At 56.9% G+C, this 20096-nt stretch overlaps 1 long non-coding RNA gene across 3 annotated transcripts; it reads right to left on the bottom strand.

Annotated features, from left to right (window-relative positions):
* Positions 1-1544: 1544 nt before the first annotated feature.
* On the bottom strand, positions 1545-20004 carry LOC308502717. Of its 3 annotated transcripts, XR_013994084.1 has the most exons (6): positions 19818-20004; positions 19180-19281; positions 17176-17285; positions 11105-11216; positions 3148-3366; positions 1545-2092 (listed from the first exon to the last, which is right to left on the bottom strand). It is a non-coding gene; the product is annotated as an uncharacterized lncRNA (long non-coding RNA). The 3 variants fall into 3 exon arrangements; XR_013994085.1 differs by lacking the exon at positions 19180-19281 and having other exon boundaries at positions 1546-2092; XR_013994086.1 differs by lacking the exons at positions 1545-2092; positions 3148-3366; positions 11105-11216 and adding an exon at positions 14615-15242 and having other exon boundaries at positions 19818-19947.
* Between the last annotated feature and the right edge of the window lie 92 nt (positions 20005-20096).

Here is a 20096-nt window from a genome sequence, read left to right as displayed (position 1 = left end):
ACTCTGCTGCGAGGCTCAGGGTGGCCACCAGATGGCGCTCGGAGCGCAAGGAAACAAGCGGCGAGGGCTGGGGGAGGGTGGCCTCGCGGGCTCTGTCCTGCTTCCCAGCAGCCTGCTGGCCCCGGAGCACTGACATGGGGGTATGCAGTGTGCACCACCGCGGGAGGCAGGGCCCCTTCTCCCTCGCCATGTCCCCTGGGTGGCTCTAGTGGCTGTGGGGGAGGGGCACAGGGGGACGCAGGACATCACACATTCCACTGGAGGACCACAGCCATTTCCTCTCCCATGTACTGGACAGGGGTCTGACTACTGGGCTGGGGTCCAGCGCCGGTTTATCTGCCCTCACCCCCACTGTGTCATTGGGTCACATGACCTCTGCCTCTCTGAGTCTCAGTTTCCCCATCTGTAAAACAGAAAATGCCCATGCCCTGGCTGGGTGAGGTTGGCCACCCCCTGCACGCAGCACTGTGCCCCCTGCCCCCAGCTAACCCCATTGTGTGTCAACCAACCCCTGCAGCAGGGGGGGCGGCGGGGGTGTCCCCATCAGGGTCACCTTGCAAAGTGGAGAGTGCTGCCTAAACCAGATTGTGGAAGGCTGTGTAGCCTGAAGTCACACCAGCAGGGGCTGAGGTGGCAGGAGAAGGCCCAGGATGAAAGCCCCGGTGTCCACCGCTTGCCAGGCGCCAGGAGGTCTGGGTGGGGAACCCCAGTGGTCTCCTTTGATCCCAAAACAGATTTCCCATCTCCGTGCTCCAGATAGGAACACAGGCCCAGTGAGGTCAGGGCTGTGTCCAGGGTCACACAGTGGTGTCCCTCTGGGACAGCGACCTCCTTTACTCCCCTCTATGTCTTTTGAGCCAGACCATGGGAATGGTGGCAGTAAACACCAATGGTTGTTACCAGCATGGTCACTGCTCAGTGGCCCTTGGTGGTCCCACTGTCCTACCCTCAAGGGAGCCCCACCCCCAAGGGAGTCCTGGGGGTACCACTCAGCAGCAAGGAGTTTCCCCGCACTAAGCTCTGGGCTTACAAGGACAGACTAGTGGCAGGGTGGGCAGGGAACATAGAAATGGCGTGGGCAGGTGGACAGGTGCCATCTCTGGCAGCCGATGGGAGCCAGGCACACTCACATGTGGGAGCCACAGGTTCTTCCTGCCTGGCTGACCCTTGTCCCAGTGAGAAGCAATCAGCCCGGCAGTTGAGATTGCCCCATTGGCAGTGGGTCGGGGCAGCTGCCAGGCTGGCTCCAAGGGAAGACGGTGGGCGTGGGGAGCGCAGGATGGGAGCCGGGTGGGGAAGAGTTCATGGAAAGCTTCCTGAAACAGTTAAGTCCTGAGCTGGGTTTTGTAGGATGAGTAGGAGTTTGCCAGATGCAGAGTAGGAAAAGGAAGGAAGCTCGCACACTAACCTTCTGTGACTATACATGTGTGTGTTGTGGGGGTAGTGGGGTTGCTACTGATGGGGTGGGAGGGCGAGGGACTCTGTATGGGGGGCACCATGGACCATTCATGCCCAAAAGGGCAGGTCAGTTCTAGAGTCAGTCTCAGGATTAATGAGGGAGCTTTAGTTACACGTGACAGAAGCCCAGGCCCAACCACCTGAGGCCCAGAAGGGGATTTACTGGCTTATGTAACAAACAAAACAAAACAACACAACACAACTCCAGGAATCAGACTTGCATCAGGCATGGTTGGATGTAAGGGTGTCCTTGGGACGCTGCCGCCCCCATTTCTGCTGACTGTTTCCCTCCTTCTGATCCTCCCTGACTCAGGCAGGCTCCCCCTGACCTGGCAGAAATGGGCATGCCTCCGCTCACCCCTGCATCCCGCAGAAAGCTCTCTCCCCTTCCCCATGAGTCCTGGTACAAGTTGTCAGTTACCCGTGATTGGCTGTAGTTGGGACAAATGCGGTCCTGAACCTCTGTCTGTGGGTGCTCCCTGGCCCGGCTGGGGCTGGCTGGGGTTGCGGTAGGGAGAGGGGGGCAGATGGAAGAGGCAGCGGTTCCCCCGGCAGAGCCAGCAGCCGCTCCTGACCAGCACTGAGAGCAGTGGGGTTGGGCCCAGGTGCACAGGCTCTTGGCAGCCACCCTGAGCTGTGGAGGACAGAGGTGGCCCTTGGCTGAGTCTCCTGGAACTTTTTGCCGTCTGTCCCCCTGAGCCAGTCTGAGTGCTCAGCTCTGTATGGCTCCCTGTGTCCACCCTGGCCAGGTGACTGGAAGGGGAGCAGCAGCCTTCTAGGCCAGGCCAATGTGGACCTGGCAGTGACCTCGGGGCAGACAGGGAGAGGGCATTAGCACTGGCCATCCTGCTACATTCCAGCCATGTGTGATTCTGCGTGCCCCCCCAGGAGAGCGTCCAGCAGCCACCGGGGTGGCATGGTTAGTGTTTGCCCCATTCTGTAAACCAGAAGGCAGGGCACAAGGAGTTCTGTGACCCAGCCACAGGGAGCTTGGGGGCAGTGAGCTTGGACTGGCCAGCAGGACTAAGCTGCCTGGGTCTGAGCTGGGCCCAGGCCCTGCGCTCATTCCTGTCCCTGCCCCCGCCTCAGCCCCTCCTGGACAGGGCGAGCGGCCTACTGTAGATGGACACCTTCGCCAAGAGCCCATCCCCAGGAGCCAAAGGGCAGCATGGCACAGCCACCTTCCTCCCTATGCTATCTGTGTCTGGAAGCAGACAGCGCGGCCCTCCCCACCCAGGTTGAGTGCCCTGTCTGGGGAGGGCCAGGGCAGTTGGCAGCTGGCTCAAGCCCAGGAGGAGCCAACAGAATGTTCAACCTTGTTGACACTCACAGCAGGCGGGGGCAGAGGCCCCATGGCGTCAGCCCAGACACCTCCCAGCGAGGCACTCTCTGCTGCCCCAGCATCCATCCTGTGCGGGGGGCCACTCTCCCTGAGTGAGCTCAGGGTGTGGTGTCACCTACATTCTCTGCTCTGAGCCCCCGGCTGGCAGGGGTCACTGGGAAGGGGTCTGAGTCAAACGTGGGTCCCCACCTAGCCCAACAGGCGACAAGAGGAAGTCTGTGCCTCAAGGGTTCAGAACACCCTGGGCCACCACCCCAGGAGAAAGGTCACGAGGTGCCCAGAGCCTGGCACAGGGATCCCTCCCTGCTCAGGTGCTCCTCCCCACACACCGTGGCTCCTCCCCCTACCTTCAAATGTGATACGTCAGTGCCGCCATGCTGAGCGACATAACCAGTCTCAGAAGAGTTCCTTCCAGACAGTGAGACCCACATATACACAGATGAGAATCGCCACGGCAACAGCTTGAGCTCCACGCTGCAGGTAGGAGGTGCCAGCTGTGGCACCTAGGCTGGAACCCTGTTCCTTTGTTCCCGGTGCCCAGCACAGAGTTGGTACTCAGTGAGTATCTATCAGACAGACAGACAAATGAGGTAACGTTTGAGTTGGGCTTTGAAGGATGAATAGGAGTTCATCAAGGGGAAAAAGACACATCCCAGTGGAGGACACAGTCCCAGAGATGAGCAAAGTCCCAGAGGTGGCAAAACCTCTCTGTGTTCTGTGGAAACTGTTGAGGCCCCTTTGTGAGAAGCAAGAACTAGGGTCCTGGTCCACCAGGAGCCAGTGTCCACTGCTCCCTGCCCATGACCTTGCTGGCTCTTCCAGTGCTCTGGCTGTCTCTGTGGCACAAACCCTGAGCCTCCCTCAGTCCCCGACATCCACACCTCACATCTACCCCTTCTTTCCCAGCACCAGTCCCCTCCTCAAGGAGGCGTCCCCTGCCTCTGTCCACCCCAAGTGCTAGTTGTTGGGATTTCCTGCCCCCCATGCCTCACCCTGGCCCGCCCATGTGACCCCCACTACAGACTTGATAGCAACCACTGGACAGATGAGGACACCGAGACCAGGGAGGGTGCCAGGGTGACCCAAAGTGACACCTCCTTTGGGAGTGGGTCAAGTTGGGGTCCCCTGCCCCAAACCTGAGGCAACTCTGAGAGCAAGACGCAGAGCCCCTTCAGGCTGGAGGCTGCACGGGCTGGGCTGGGCTCCTCCATTGTTACAGGAGGAGGGGAAGAGGTGCCCCCTCCACATTTATAGGGCTGCAGTTCTGGTGCTAAATGCAGAAACACGGCTTGGCCGAGTGCCGCGTTCAGCCTGGGCCAGCTCCCAGGCAAATGCGAGCTGCCCTGCCATGCCCCAGGGCCTGGGAATGCAGGTGGGACCTGGTCCTGTCGCAGGGCCTCAGAGGAGTGGTCAGCTCAGGAGGTTGGTGACCTTCCCAAGGGCAGACAGCCAGGCTGTCTGTTGCCCTGTCCTCCCCTTCCTCCCCCGGGACCTCTCCTTGGGCCAGCCTCTTGACTCATGGGCTCGGGGCTCCCTGGGAGCTCAGCTCCCTGGGCCCCTCCTGTAGGCCTGGCTCAAATGGCACCTGCCCCACATCATCCTGCTTAATCTCAGGTTCTAGGTACTTCTGCTGTCCCCATTTCATAGCCAGGAGATAGATGCCAGGCAAGGTCAACCCAAGGTCACAGAGTAGTGAGTGATAGAGCTGGGATTGGAACTGTCTGCCAGACCCTAGCTATATGCTCACCCACCACACCCCACAGCTGCGCCATGGGGACAGCTCCCATTTCACAGATGAGGAAACTGGGGCCTAGGAGGAGAAGAGGTCCCTAAGGTCACACACTGATCGGGAAGAGGACTCGGTCTGTGGACTCAGAGTCAGCACTCCCTGCCCACCCACCCCACCCTCGGTGTCCATATTCTGCCCCAAGGGGAGGGTTTGTCTATCTGGCATGAGTCAGGAGCATACAGTCTTGTAGGGGAGACAGGCACCCAAATCGACAACATGGTGGGATGGTAGCAGCTCCCAGAGCACACGAGAGCTGTGGATCGTGCGCCTTACCTGCTAGGGGGTCGGGAAAGCTTCCTGGAAGAGGTGATATGACCAGTAACCCAGGCCCTAGGGTCAAGGGACAAGGCGCAGGGTGGGGAGGGAGGTGTGTGGAGTCCACGGGAGACGGAGCATCTGGAGGGAGCAGGGCCTGGAGGCAAGAGGTGGGTAGGTGGGCCGCGGAGGGCTTTGGGCACCCTTGGGTCCTTGAGGGCCACAGGGAGCCATCGGAGGGTTTAGTGGGTGAGTGACAAGATCACGTTATGAAAGTTTATTCTGGCTGCCATGGTGGTTCTGGATTGGAGGGTGTCAGAGCTGGAGTGGGGGGGGGGGGGTTTCACCTGCTAGGTGCCCAGGACGAAGGCAGGGGCAGGGCTGCACTCAGCCATATCCAGCACCCGCCATCCCTCCCTCGTCCTCAATCCCAGGGCTGGTAATGTGGGGGCCTCCGGGCCCACCCCCATTCCCACTGCTCTCCTGGGTCCAACCCCACAGGCATTAGAGCTGGGGGCAGACTTACTGTGAAGGAGTGGCCCCCAGGCCTATTTCAGGAGCGAGGCACACCGTGCTGGGTGACAGCAGAAGGCATGGCAGGGAAGTCCCTAAGCTCATGGAAAAGCGAGGGCCCAGAGGCTTCTAGAAGCAGGGATCCACAGGAATGTGGTTTTGGGGGCCAGGCCCAGATTTGGGAGGCACTGTGGCAGGAGCTGAAGGTGTGAAGCAGCCCTGGTGGCTGGGGTGGCCCTGGTTCACAACAGGCTGGGAAGGTGAGTCGGGGGCTCCGTCAGCATCCAGACAGGGGGAGTGGGAACAGAGCCCCAGAGAGCAGGTTCCCGGCTCTCAGCCTCACGTGGGAAGGTGCTGGCTCGGGGAGTAGATGGCCGTCAGCTGTAATGAGATGGCCATCAGCTGTTACCAGTTAGCCATTAGGCACTGATAAAACTGCCGTGGCTGCGTTGGTTGGTTGGTTGGCAGAGAAGTGGATGGCAGATTGTGGGTCGTGTGGTTCCTGCTTCCTGTGTCTCCAACTGTCGTGCAAGGGACCCTGCTCTCTGCGCCATTTGTCATGCAGGGCGTCCGGCGGGATCTCAGCTCCTGCTCCCCACATAAGAACGCAGGACAGGGTGAGGCCAAAAAGGAACACCCACGGAGTCATAGGTAGAGGAATAATATCACTATATTCTTTAATTAGGCCTTCTCACCGGCGGCATCCGCCTCTGCAATCCGCTCTTGCTAGCCCCCATTTTTTTCTGCTACTGTAGCCACAGCAGTTATATTAGTGGCCAATGGCTTACGGGTTACAGCTGACGGCCAACTAGCCACAGCTGCTGGCCATCTGATTACAGTTGATGGCCATTTACTACCCGAGCCAGCACCTTTCTATGTGAGGCCGAGAGCCTGGAAACTGCTTTTGGGGGTTCTGTCCCCACACCAACCCAGCCGCCAGCGAAAATATAGTGGTGTGACTCCCCTATCTATGGCTCTGGGGGTGTTCCTTTTTGGCCTCACCATATCCTGTGTGCTCGTGCAGGGAGCTGGAGCGGAGACCCCGCATGACACCCCGCATGACAGGGGTATCTGGCACTTGAGACCCCAGGTCCAGCTGTAGGATCCAGAGCCCTGGGCAGGACCCCCGCTGGACAGCGAGATTTGCACGTCCTCAGCTCTGGCCTCAGCCCAGGTCACCTGTGAAGCTGTGGACAGGGACCCAGGGCTCCGCACCGCTCAGAGGGGGCTCAGCCCCAACCTGGAATCTCATCTGGCAGTGCAACGGTCTGCACTACTGGCCAGTGCCACAGGCAGTAGTCGTTTATCTGACCACGGCTGGGGCGGGCTCCTGGAGACACTCAGGGTCACAGGAGCAGCGAGGTGGGGAGGTGATGGGGGCAGATCGTCATGGTCACTGCCATCCCCTGGAGCTACCAGGTCAGAGGGCCTCACTCAGTGGCTGTGTGACGTGGCCCTGAGAGTCCGAAGGCCAGGCTAAGGTCACACCACAGTCAGGAGCAGCCAGGACCGGAAGCCGCTCTTTATTCCCACACTGAGCCCTCTCCCCTGCAGCAGGCTGGGTGTCCAGGACCAGGTCGGCCTGAGGCTGATTCTCTGCGGTTCAGTAAAAGCAGCTCCCTGGGGGGTTGGGCAGATGGAGGGGCAGGTGGCCAGTGTGCTGAGGGCTCCCCCACCTCCGTCTAGCAGACAGACCATGAGCTCTGCCCCTGAAAGGCAGCTGCCTGGCAGGGTGGCTCGGTGGCAGATTGGGGTGTCTGAGCACCGGTCCCCAGGGGAAGGTGTGACTTCAGCTCACCCTCCTGCCCCACAGAGAGTACTGCCGCCTCAGTCCACTGGGCAGCACCCCCAGCCTGGCTTCTGGGTCATAGGTGTCAATGGGCTCTGAGGGCTGATGTCAACCCATCCCTGGGGCCCCACTGCTCCCCGGGAGGTTTCAGGTGAGCTCACAGAGGTGAGACCCCCAGCAACAGCTCAGCTCCTCCCTCTCACCTCCCACTCAGGGCCACCGGCCTCTTCACCCTTGACTTGCTCCTCCCCCCTCCTTCCAGGGCAAAGGGCCTGGCACCCTCTAGATGTCATGTTGCCCCCGCCCCATGGCCCTGTCCTCCTAACACCCCTCTCAGAGCCACCAGCGCCTCCTCCCAGCCCAGCGCTGCCTGGTGTACAGGCTGAGACTGGTCCCTGAGCCCCTGCCCCTTGCCTCCCTCCCGCCTCCTGAGGGGCGGGACTGCACAGTGCTTGGGCGCCTGGGCTCTGCACCTGTGTCCCTGGTTCAAATCCCAGCTCCACCAGTGCTAATTCTGTGGCGTCTCTCTGCCTCAGTTTCCTTACCTGGAGAGTGGGGGTCACTGGTACCACCTGTGGGGCCAGGTAAGGATTGAATGAGTTGGTTCTTATAAAGCCTGCTCGGGGCTCTCCTCGGAACCTCCCCCTCCATCCCCCAGGCCTTTGTTGGCTGTACTCTGCCTAGAACACCCCTTGTCCCTGGCTTCTCGGTGCCCCCACTCCCCTACAGTCTTCACCTGGGTCCCATAAAACCAAAAATGCCCCTGCATGGCATGCCAACTCCCTTCACAGCTGTCCCCACCTCCCCCAGGCCCCCAGGCCTCTGCTCCTGTGGCCCACGGAACGACCTCGTCTACCCCCAGCCCCTGACCGCCCAGGCAAGGCCTCAGTGCACTCACTCCTGGGGTCAGGGCCAAGGTCTGTGTGTCCTCCCTCCCCCACTCCTCCCTGCATGCTCGGCCCCCTACAATCCCCCTGCCAGGAGGCCTGGGAGACACCTTAGAATAGGAGACACACCTACAGCAACATGAAGACTCAGGGACTTTCTGACAGCACAGAAATAGGATCAGAGGTGCTTTTAGAGGAGGGGTTTGAGGGCCAGGGGAGCGCAGCTGGGGGCTGTTTGGAGAGCAGGGAGCAGGTGGTGGCTCTGTGCTGAGGGCGAGGGAGGCAGAGGTGGTGAGAAGAGCTGGTGATGGGTGTGGAGCGACGGGGTGTGGGGTGTCAAGGCCACCTCCCAATGTCCATCTGGCTTAGACAGAACTGGCTGGCAGGTGGCACCGTTGGCCGAGCTGGGGAGCACTAGGAAGCATCAGCTTCAGGGCAATTTTGAGGGTTCCTGTGAGGCACCTCTGATGGCAGCTTGGGAAGGAGACAGACCCGGGCTGCAGATGGAGCAGGAGGCACTGCCTTCTGGGGGTTCCTGGAGCCAGACGGGGGCTGGGGGGCACCAGAAGGAAAAGGGCCACCCAGGCAGAACTGGGAGCAACAGGGGACAGCACTTAGGGCCTGAGCAGAGACCAAAACACCTAGTGACAAGTCTGGAGGACGAGGCTGGAGAGGCCAGTGTCCAGAGTGAGGAGGGAGAGGCCAAGTGTATCCCAAACGTGGATGTGGGACGATCGCAGTGTCGTGGGACAGCACGGACACCCCCTGAGGCACTTCTGAGACAGCAGGAGCCAAGGCGGGCTCTGGCTGGCAGGCCACCCACACCGCCTGCCCCAGCCTTCTCCCAGAAGCTGCTTCCAAATTCCCAGGCAGCCCATGGGCCTGGTGACAGGGCTCAGACCAGAGAAGGAGAAAAATCAATTCTCTGTGTCCCACACACTGCTGCCCCTTTCCCACAACTTGTAACAATTCTGCCTTTGTTCCTGGTAAAGCAAATGGTAGAGGAACCGATGCTATTCGAATTACGGTCAAGCCTCAAAAAGAAGTCCCAGAGCCCCGGGGAGGGTGCCAGGCAGCCTCAGTGGTGATGGAGGCAAATCAGCAGGACAGCCCCCCCGACACACACACACACAGGCTGGCCTGGAGCAGGCTGGCCTGGAGCAGGCTGGCCGGCACCCTCAGTGTGGGGACGTGTCCACGTGCAGCAGGAGGATGGCGCTCCCCCAAGGACAGTGCTGCCTCTGGCTTTAGGTCAGGCTTGGAACCAAACACCCGGCAAGATGCCCTCAAGTGAGAAAGGTTGGGAAATGAGCAATGGAGTCAGTCAAAAGTGCTGGCAGCAGTGTCCTGGGAAGTGTCCTGCCCTGCTGACCTTGACTTTGCTGAGTGCAAGGAGCCCCAGCTTTCCGGGTCTGAGCAGACTGGGTGGGTAGAGGGCAGGCCCAGGCGCAGGCCCAGGCCCAGGCCCAGGCCCGGGCTGGCAGCTTTCACTAGGCCTGACTTTGCACCCACCTCTCCTGCTACCTCCAATCTCCACGGCCCTCTGGATTGACCAAGGGAGCAAACAAAAAACTCACATGTGTGTGCATACACAGTCACATGCGTGCACATGCACACACATGCATACCTGCTTGTGCACATATGCATACACAAGCATATACATATGTACACATTCTTGCCCACATATACCTGCCCAAGGTGGCAGGCACAGCCCTGAGCTGAGAGTTGGGGAACGTTGCCTCCACTCCCCATGCCACTGGCCTGTGTGGAGTCCGGGGCTCTCCCAACCTAATCCGTGCCTTCTGCTGGATGCGGAAATAGAGCCATAGTCTTGGAGGGCTCCTAGCTCTCTCCCGTGGGCGGCAAACACTCAGTCAAAGGCCAGGCATGCAGTCGAGGGACTTCGCTGGCTCTCGTGCAATTCAAGGGCAGCTCCCGGGGAGGGGCGCACGGTTGAGCCCTGGCAGTGGCCATCTCCCACCCTGGGGGTTGGCTGTGCCCCCTGCACAAATGGGAATAATTTGCTCAACGTCACAGAGTGCTGAGGCCAATGTTCTTTTGTTTTGTTTTGTTTTGTTTTGTTTTGAAATAATCCTTACATCGTATATGTGAACAGAGAAAAATGGAGGCTTTGAGGCAGCCAGAGGGGAGAAATTCTGATGCTGTCTCTTCTCCACCCCCCACCCACCACTTCCAGTTGGGGGATGACTCATTATCCAACAAGGGTACATTCAGCATCTGTCACTCCCCAGTGACGTGGGAGAAGACAACACTGAAGGAACTCAAGTCTCCCTGCTTGTAAACCAGTTAAATCCAAGGAAAAGCCTCGTGTGGCCACGGCGGCCTGGGTCACCTCCATGCCTTCCCATCACCCTCTCCCAGGCTGTGCCCCGGCACTCTCTGAGAGTGGATGTAACACACACTGCACTCAGGAAGGGTGACAGACAGATGGATGGGTGTCCTGCCCACTGATCTAAGTGGTCAGCCCCCCGTCAGCTACGTGGGCCATGGTCAGGTTCCAGAAACATTGCTCTTGCCCACATCACTCTGCCGTGGCCAGAGGTGTGGAAATAGCAGTGAACCAGGAGGTGGCAGCCTGGCGGCAGCCTGGCGGCAGCCTGGCAGCAGCTGGGCCACCCTGGCGGGCTATCCTTCTCTGGGCCTCCATCTCGTGCCCGTACAGTGGGCATCTCGCTGGGGCTTGCTGCTGCCCTGTCACCCCAGAGCCTTCCCAGGTCCTCGGGAAGCTCCTCAGGTCAAGGTAGGAGGGGGTGGCCAGGTCCACGGGCTTGGGGCACAGGTTGGCCTTCCCGACCTGGCGGCACGTTAACCGTTCAAAACAGCCCCAGGCAGAGTGTTGAGGACGCTGCCCGGTGACCTGTCAAGACTGGGCTGCAAAGGCCAAAGTGCCCTTTAAGAGCGTGAATTTTATCACATGTGAATATACTGCAGTAAAGCTGTTATATTAAAAAGGAAAAGAAATACCCACCTGTTGAATGTTGGTGCAGCATCAAAGAATATCCACAACTACCCGAAACCACCATTAAATCCTCCCTCCCTCTCTCACTTACTATTTGTGAGAGGCTGGGTTTTCTTCACAGATGTTGGCAAAAACGACATTTTGCAGCCAATTGATCCCAGAAGCAGATGTGAGAATCCAGGGACGATCTTTTAAACCAGACACTGTAGAGATTTACAAAAAAGTTTTTAAAAATTGGGGGAGGGGGGGTTTGAATCCTATAATCATTTTCACAAATGTGTTAACTATGTTAACATGTGAAGGACTCGCTATTGTTATTTTTATATGAATTCATGAAGTTTTTGTTCTAAGTTTTAATTTCTAATGCTGGAAATGTTGACAGGTGTAGCCCATGTAAAACATTCTGGGGTTCTCAATAGCTTTGAAGAGCGTAAAGGAGTCATGAAACCGGAGTGTTGGAGAATCACTATTTTCCACAACCATAGAATAATGATTAAACTCAGGGCGTTAACAGTGACGTGACGCTAAACTACAGACTGCGTTCTGATTTCACCACATTTTCCCCAAATCTCTTTTCTAGCATCTTAAAATCCTGAAGGAGAAGTGGAAAGTTAGTGTTTAGCGAGGACAGAATTTCAGTCTGAAAAGATGAAAGAGATTCTGTCGCCGGATGGCGGTGATGGTGACACAACAATGTGAGTGTACTTTATGCCACTGAAACGTCTACTGAAAATGGTAAGGTGATGGTAAGTATATTTTACCCCTGTCAGACATTACTAGGTTAAAAACTAAAGTTTAGTTAAACATAGTGAATAACGTATGTATCATAATAAAAACAAGCAAAATTACAGGGTGCATACGTAATATATTTCATTATAGAAATAATATTGCAGTATGAATAAAAGCAATCACTAGAGAAAGTCTTCTGCACAAAATAGCTGGGCATTATTGTAGGATAGGAGGTAAAATAGCAAAAAAAATTGTAATTAAAAATTATATTTCATCATTTCTGTGGTTGTTATTGTTATTAATTATCTCAGATAAGGTCCTCATCCCCAAGAAGCTTCTGGTCTAGGGAGGGAGATGGACTAGTAAACAGACAAATATAACCCAAGGAAATCAGCAGAGGCACCGGGGCTGAGGGAGCACGGAAGAGGAACACAGCCTGGATAGAGGAGATCAGGGAGGCCTTCCTGGAGGAGGTGGTGCCTGCAGTTGTCCTTAAAGGAAAAACAGAAGTGAGATGCTTTGCAGAAGGAAAACGAAGTGTGATGCAGTGGATTCCAAGTGGAGAGGCTGGAGAGAGGGGTGCAGCTGTAACCCTGGCCCCCCCGCTATCAGGTCCAGGGGCTCTGCCCAGACCTAGCAGTGCAGAGATGTGGCGAGAGGGTAGGCTGTGCAGGTGGGCCAGAGCCTGGCGGCTGGTGGGTAAGAGAAGTGAGACGTGAGGGCCCAGCCAAAGGGGTGCGGCGGGTGGAGTGGGGGCAGAGTCAGGACCTGTAGCCTCTTGACTGGGCCACGTTGACCTTTGTTACCTCTGACCCTGACAGTGAGCCTCCAAGGGTGGCTTTAGTTCTCCCCAGGAGGAAGCTGAGGAGCTGAGAGGTGAGATGATTAACCAACTTCACCCAGCACAGCAGGATTAGAGCTGACTCTCAGCTTGACTTTGCTGCTCTGAACAGGGACAGGGAGCCTGTCTCAGGGGTGAGCCCTGTGTGTCACCCACATCTCTTTTGGAGTCTTCATTTCAGGGCCTGCGCCTGGCACCAGGGACCCAGTGAGGATTCCACTGGGTCCTGCCCTTAAGAAACCTCCCAGTCCAGAAATTTCCAGTTGGACCTCAGGTCCTGCCCAGAGGCCCCTTCCCAGCCAACGTCTCGGGCTCCCTTCCAAAGGGGGCAGAAGCAACTTTGCCAGGAGGCCCAGGTCCCGCTGGGAACTGGCTGAATCAGTGGAGGACGCATGGGGCAGCCGGCCCTGGCTTCCCTCTGTCCTGTGAATTTACCAAAGCATTTCCACCTTGTATGTCTTCCTCGTATCCGATGATCTATCACCTCTGCTGGTTTCCAGCAGGAAGGCAGAGAACATTTTTAGCCCAAAGCAGCAGGGGGGACTGGGAGAATGAGCAGCGGGTAGGAAGGCACAGTGAGTGTCCCCTCCCTCAGGTGGGGTTGGGATGGGACACCCAGTGGTCCGGCTACTGTTTTTTCCGAAGGCAGAGGTGGGTGACTTTCAGCTGACCTGCATTGGCCTGGAAGGTCCCAGCAGAGAAAGGGAGCTGAATTCCGCAGGGCCAGGAGTTTGGAGGCCAATCCCAGGCCTGAACGAATTTCCAAAGCACAGAGCACGAGACACTGATCATAATTCACTGCAAGTGCTCAGCTGGGATAGTCATGTGTCTGCTTCCCCCAGCGAGGAAGGAAAAAAAAATGCTTCCCTCGTGGGCACTGGCAGCTGGCTTCTGGGGCATGTCACAGTCACACCCCCAAGCACAACTCAGAAACCAAGCTGGCAGGGGACATTTGAGATCAGCCAGCCCAGACTCTCAGTTTACAGTCGGAAAGGACGCAGGGCGGTCGTGACTGTCCAAGGTCACTGAGCCCGGGAGGGGAGTGGTGGGCACAGTGGAAAAAGTGAGGACACGTGAGTTAGGCCGTCGGGCACCAGGCCGGCTGAGGCCTGCAGCAACAATATGCAACTCAGAGTGATGGCCAGCCTCTAGCCTCAGTTTCCACAATTGGGAGCAGAGGGAGGACCAGCTGCCTGCAAGACTGCTCGGGGCTGAGTGGCGCTGAGTACCAAGTGCCCTATGCACAGTGGGCAGCCAGGCCAGGAGGAGGTCCAGGAAAAGGAGCAGTGACCCACTTTCCTCTCCCTTAAGGGATGGAAAACATCCCTGAGTAGTGACCACCGTCCGCCCCCTTCCCCCCACCCCATGCCAGGCGAGGTGGGGACACTCAGACCATAAGGGTCAGGCCAAGTCTCTGAGCTGCTTAGCATCTGAACCTGACTATAAGAAAGCAAGTGGAACATAAATATCATCAATGACTGAAGTAATGAATGAAGCTTCTATGCCCAGTCATGGCAGGCTAGGTTATTTGGACCGACTCTCGTTGGAAACAAGTTAAAATTTTGAATTAAAAAATCACTTTAAAAAATCATATTAAAAGCCACAAAGAATGGCCAGGAGAGTGGAGAACCTATGGGCCCAGTTCGTTTGGGGAGAGCAGGAACCTGGGGTCGGTACTGCAGCCATGTTTGCCGTGAGGGTCCTTGTCAATCTGGAGAGGTTGGGTCTTGACCTTGGAGGGGAGGGGATGTGAGGACAGAAGTCAAGGTATGAGGCATCTAAAAGGGGACTTCCCTCAGATTAGGCTGGAGGCCCAAAAGGACACCCCAGGGAGCTGGGAAAAGGGGGTGTGACTGTGCAGAAGCCCAGAGCTCAAGCTTGCTGTCCTGGAGGGAGTTGGCGCTGGGGTGGCTGGGTGGTGAAATGGGAGTCATGCTTGGAAAGTGCCAGCTCAGTCCTTGGCACCTACTTAGCCATCACTTGATTTTTTTTTTTTTGGCGGGGGGTTGTTTTAAAATTAAACTCAGCCCTAGGACTTGCCAAGATGTGTTGATTTAATTTCATGCTTTCCACCTGGAGAAAATGAAGTGACACGTTTACAGTCCCCAGTCTGTCTTTCCCACAAGCCATCCAAGAATCGTGTCTTCCAGGGTGCCGGCTCCTTGTCCATCTGCCCCATGCCACCTTCACCTTCTAGAGAATGTTCCAGTGTCCTGTTCCAATGTCAACTGCCTTCCCACTCCATGGAATTCAGCTTTGTTCCTGCCTCTAGCCAGCTGCCTCCCCTGCACACCTCAGGCTCCCAGGCAGAGGGAACCTCTTCCCCTGGCCGGCCTGTGTGCCAGGAGGCTGCCTGTCGCCTCCGGTGAGCCAGGACCCCGAGTGGGCATAACCCCTGCCAGCTCCTGAGGCAGCCGCCCACACCCTACTCCCTCGCTTGTCAAACATCAAGATTAGGTCCCCAGTCACGCAGGACTTTATATGTCATGCTGCAGGTCTCAACAAGAGCTGAAGTGTTGACTTGAAAGTCAATATCGTAAGTAAATCTGGAGGAGAGAGCTGAAACGGAAAGATTGGGAAACTGTCAGGAGGCCTTTGCAACGTGCTTTGAGCTCCTCAGCCAACAGCTCATCTGGGACAGCGGGTCCTGGACTTTGAGCTGTAGAAGCAAACATTTTAAACAGCTTTGGGGACCAACATGGGGGTTGCCGACCCCTATCAACTATTATCAACACTTCATCTAAGGCATTTTTATTAAGAAAGGGCATATTCAACAGCAAAAGAATAAGGACACACTCTCAGTGAGAAAGAGGGTATTTCTTTACATGGACTAGAGGAAGCTTCACAGAAACCTCACCACAAAGTCCCTGCTTCTTTCCCTCGTTTTGCCGCAGACCAGGGACATTTTGTTAAACGTGGCCTGTCCCTTCGAGGGACTGGGGACCACAGTCAAATCCCTCATTTTAGTAAACGTCAAGTCCTGGAGGTGGTGAAAGAACCCCTCGTCCATTCACTTACACGTTGACGGAGCCTATTCCAGGTGCAGGGACAGAGCTGAATGAAGCTGCCCCACTGTCACAGAGCTGCCAGCCAGGCCGGGGCCTGCAGGCTGCTCAGGCTTAAGTTCAGCTCTCTTGACTGGCTGGTGGGACTCTTCTGTAAAAGGCCGATACCAGAGTCGACCTGAAGCCCATGTGAGAAAGTACAAAACAGGCACCCAGCCTGGTGTCGAGGCGGTTCCAGAGCTCAACCAGAGGCAAGCCAGGCAGGGGAATGGCCAGTGTAAAGACAGTGCTGAACTAGACAAACGCTGAAATGGACATGGTGGCAAGACGGTGGCTTTGCGGTGGAATGGAGGCCAAGCAGGCTTATTGGAGGAGGTGACCCATGGCAGAGCTCTCGGTCACGTCTCAAATATGACCCACCTATCAGGCCCTGTTCCTGCACTTCTTCCATGCTCCCCCCTATTTCTCGCCCCCATGGAGGTAAGTAGCATTGCTGTCCCATTTGACAGATGAGGAAGTTGAGGTAGGAGGTCAACTCATTTGTCCAAGGTCATAGCGTGAATAAGAGGGAAGGCAAGGTTTTCAAGCCAGATCTGTTTGATTCTAAATCCCAGGCTGTCACTAATTTCAGGAAGGAATTGGGGGGACATATTCTGGGACATATTACTGCCTGTTGTCCCAGGCAGAGGCAGTAATATGTGAGTATACCTGCATTTACTATGCATTTGTGGGTCAATACACCATGTCGTATCTCTGCAGCCTCCCCAAGACCTTGCCCACCCACACAGGGCCGTTCATGGTGGAGACCCTGGGCTGAGTCAGGTCATTGTGAACCCCACTTCCACGCAGAGCCAAATGTCCCTTATTGACCAAACTCACTATCCATCACTTTACAGTGGGACTGTCACTTACCAGGTCGCACGGCTCCTAATGCTCCAAGCCTGTGCTCTGAACTGGACAAAATACAAGCTGACCCAACCCCTGTCCTCCTGTCCTTAAGCCAACTGGGGATGGGATAGCGTGTGCTGATGAGGAGGGTGTGACTCTTGAGAGGGACAGGGGACAGGGGGCGGTATGGCTACGTGTGGTTTGCCTTGGGCATCTCAAGAGTGACATGGGAGATATCAGAGCCAGAGGCCCATGTCAAGGTGAAGCCTACAGCAAACCCAGTCTATCAACTCTGGCCAGGGACAGGTTGACTACCGAAGGGGTTGAGTGTCCATCACAGCGGCAGTTGCTGGGCCTGTAGGTTCCAGGTCTTGCAGACCTCGAGTTAGTGCACAGCTTTTCTCACCACCTCTGCTTCAGTAGTAAGAATTGCTTAACGTGTGTCACTTACTATTTGTTACTAATCTGATGGAATCAAGCTATACTCCCCATCAGGGCGCAAGTTGCTGCTGCCTGGCGGGGGCCCTGCCGACCTCTATGCACTTTGTACCACTTCCACTCTCTTGCCCCTTGCGCATGGGCCCTCTCTCTGCCCAAGACTGATCCTTAACACCATGTTCCTGGGTCTGCCAGAGATGACTAGGGTATCAGGCCAGGAGAGCATGGGCTTCTGGACCAGACAACTACCCCTGGGGTTACCTGAGGCAGGTGGGGATGGCAGTGTGGGGTTGGACGCCGGGAGTCCAGTTCTTGCTCCCTCTTGGAGAACTCGGCCAAGTGATGTCGTTCCTGGCCCGCGGTTTCCTCATCTGTAAAATAAGGATAAACCCAGCTGCTTTGTGGGATCATTTTTAAGTTCCATGTAAAGTAACAAGACTTCAATACCGTGAGGTTTGGCCACCCTTACTAGGATGGCAGCCGCGCACATGCACATGGTGGGCAGAGTCCCAGCCGTGGGCCAGGGAGCAGCTCTCTACTCGCCGACAGGGAACTCTCCCTTTCTCAGTCTGTGTCCCCTGACCTTGCTGACTTCTACCACCTGACCTGGGGGCACACTTCCAGGAGATCAGAGGCCACTGCCCTGGCTGATGACACCCTGGAAGCACATGGAGGCTTTGCAGATCAGCGAAGGGCAAACAGTGACCATCGGAGGCCTTGGACAGTTCCTGGAAAGGGCTTACCTAAGTGCAGAGCAAACAGACAGCCATCCACCTGACTCCAGACCCATGGGTACGCTTTCCTCCCCCGACCCCCAACAGCACCAGGGGTCAGGGTCAGCAGTCAGCTCTCACATTCTCTCTGAACACAGAAGGCTGCCATTACCTGCTTACAGGTTCAGGGTCTAACCTGCTGCCTGGTCTCGAGTGGCAGCCTCCTACCACTTCTGGTCACCTCCCCAGCTACCCCTTCCCCTCCTCTGAATGTCTCAACTTCCTGATTCTCCCCTGAGGGAGGGGGCAAGGGAGAGCCTCGGCTGCTCTGGTGGCATTGGGCAGGTCAGTATGTCCAGCGGTGGCTCAGAGGGGGCAGGGTCTCCACAGACCCGCCTCCTCTCCTGGGCCCTGCAATTCTGGCCTCGTGACCTGCTGCAGCAGGGATCTCTCTGTGCCTCAGTCTCCCTATTATCATGTGGGCATAATAATAATTATCTGCCTGATCTTCAAGATTAGAAAACATGAAATGGGACCTAAAGCAGCATTAGGACTAAGGTATGTGTGCCCCAAACGCTCCCAGTACTTAGGGAGCCTCCAAAGAGGAATTTAGGTGGTGCTCAGACATTTTCAAAAGCACTATTTGTCCCTAAAGTTACAGGGGACATTCTGCTCAGTCCTTGCACTGGAGGCCATCTCTGTTCTGTTGTGTTGCCTACACTCCATCAACGGTGAAGGAGATAAAAAGGGAGGAAGGGAAGGAGAAACTTCCAGGAGCTGGGGGTGGGGTAGGGGGTGTCCTTTGTGCCAGTTTCTCCTATGAAGGCTGTGTGACAAGATCTTCATGGCAAACAGGAACTCACAGTCCGTCAACGGTAGCATGTATGGAGCCATTTCTGGCCGGAATTCACCCAGGAGAAAGTCCTGCACTTGCTTCCACTTTCTCCAGGCAGGTGGGGGGCTGGCTGAGAGAATTTGCTCAACAGTGACAAATTTCGACACATGCGTGAAAAACAAGTTTTGTCTCCCTAACACCTTGGGAGCCCCAAGAACCCAAGAATATCTTTTCTCTCTGTCTGCTGGGTGTATACACTATTCTGTTGAACTGCATACTGCTTGGTCCTCATTCGAAACAATTTTTACCAGGTCTGTCCAAATGCCTGGTTGCACTGGGTTTATGACAGACAATCATGGTGCATCTGGGAAAAGATGCCAACACCCTGCATTTGGACTCTTGGTCCTTAACAGCGTGGTATCTGGAGTATATCAGGTGACGACTTTGAACTGGATGTCCTCATGGTGAGCTTCCTTCGCTGCTGTCTTCACAACGCCCAGCACAGTGTGGCCCCTAGATGCATGAGTAAATACTACTGTTCTGCGAGATATCCAGGATATAATGGATACAGATCACTTTGTAAACTCTGAAACATAATACAAACACTGGCAAGTGCAATAAAAGTTGAGTTTGTCAGTTATGTGAGTGTCTGCGGGGGGGGGGGCAAAGTTCCCCACAGGTATGGAGCTAATCAACAGAGGTGAGTTTAAAACACACCTGGGAAAGGGCCAGGTGGGCCTGCTCTCCAGGGTCTCTTCCTAGTGCAGGATTTGTTTGGAGCTGGTTTCCTGCCCTGAGTAGGTCCTCCTGGGCGCTCCGCTACAAATAGAACAGTGCTGGGGCAGGGGCGGGGGCAGGGAGGAGGGCTGGCATAGCACACATTTTGTTCCCAAAGAAGGGGTGTCCTGATGCGCTGGCACCGGGGGCTTTGTGCATTCCCCGCAGGGAGCTCGGGCGTCGTCGCGCAAACAAAGCCGCTTTGCAGCTCTCCCCTCTCCTCACCAGAGGCGGCCCGGCCGCGACCTCCCCCTGCGCGGGCAGAGGCCCAGGCCCGGGGCCCAGCGAGTCGGCCCCTCACCCCCGGGGACCGCGGGAGCCTGCGCGGCTCTCCGGCATCCTCGGCTGGGAGGGGGGCTGCTGGCGGGAGTTGGCAGTGCGTCCCAGCGCGTGTCCGGGTTGCCCTTCTCCCATCTCGGTCCCCGCCCGCCGCCGTCGCCGGGCACTATCACAACCTGTTTACGCGCCCCCGGCTCGCGTTCCCTTTCTCGGACTTTTGCATCCTGAGGTGCTAGGGACCGCCCCGCACCCGGTCCGCCCCGCGCCCCGCGCAGCCTCTGGGGTCCAGACCCGTTTACCGTACAGACCGGCAGAGCCCAGCTCCCCCAGGGGGCGCAGAGCCAGCGTAGCCGGGGCGCCGAGCGGGAACCTCCGCCCGTCCCTCAGCCCTGCGCCCAACCCCGCCTGGACTTCAGCCCCTCGGCGTGCGCGGGGCTGGACGCGCGCCGATGCCCAGCCGCACACGCTGTCCCGTCGCGACGCCGTACCCGCCCATCCGGTGACCTTGGCAGTCCCTCCGCCTCCCCCGCCTCAGTTTCCCCAACAGTGCAGCCGCCGCGGGCCACCAGGAGGGAGGA

The sequence above is a fragment of the Rhinolophus hipposideros genome (assembly GCF_964194185.1).
Source record: "Rhinolophus hipposideros genome assembly, chromosome: 9".
NCBI lineage: Eukaryota > Metazoa > Chordata > Mammalia > Chiroptera > Rhinolophidae > Rhinolophus > Rhinolophus hipposideros.
This window is presented reverse-complemented; position numbering and strand designations above follow the sequence as displayed.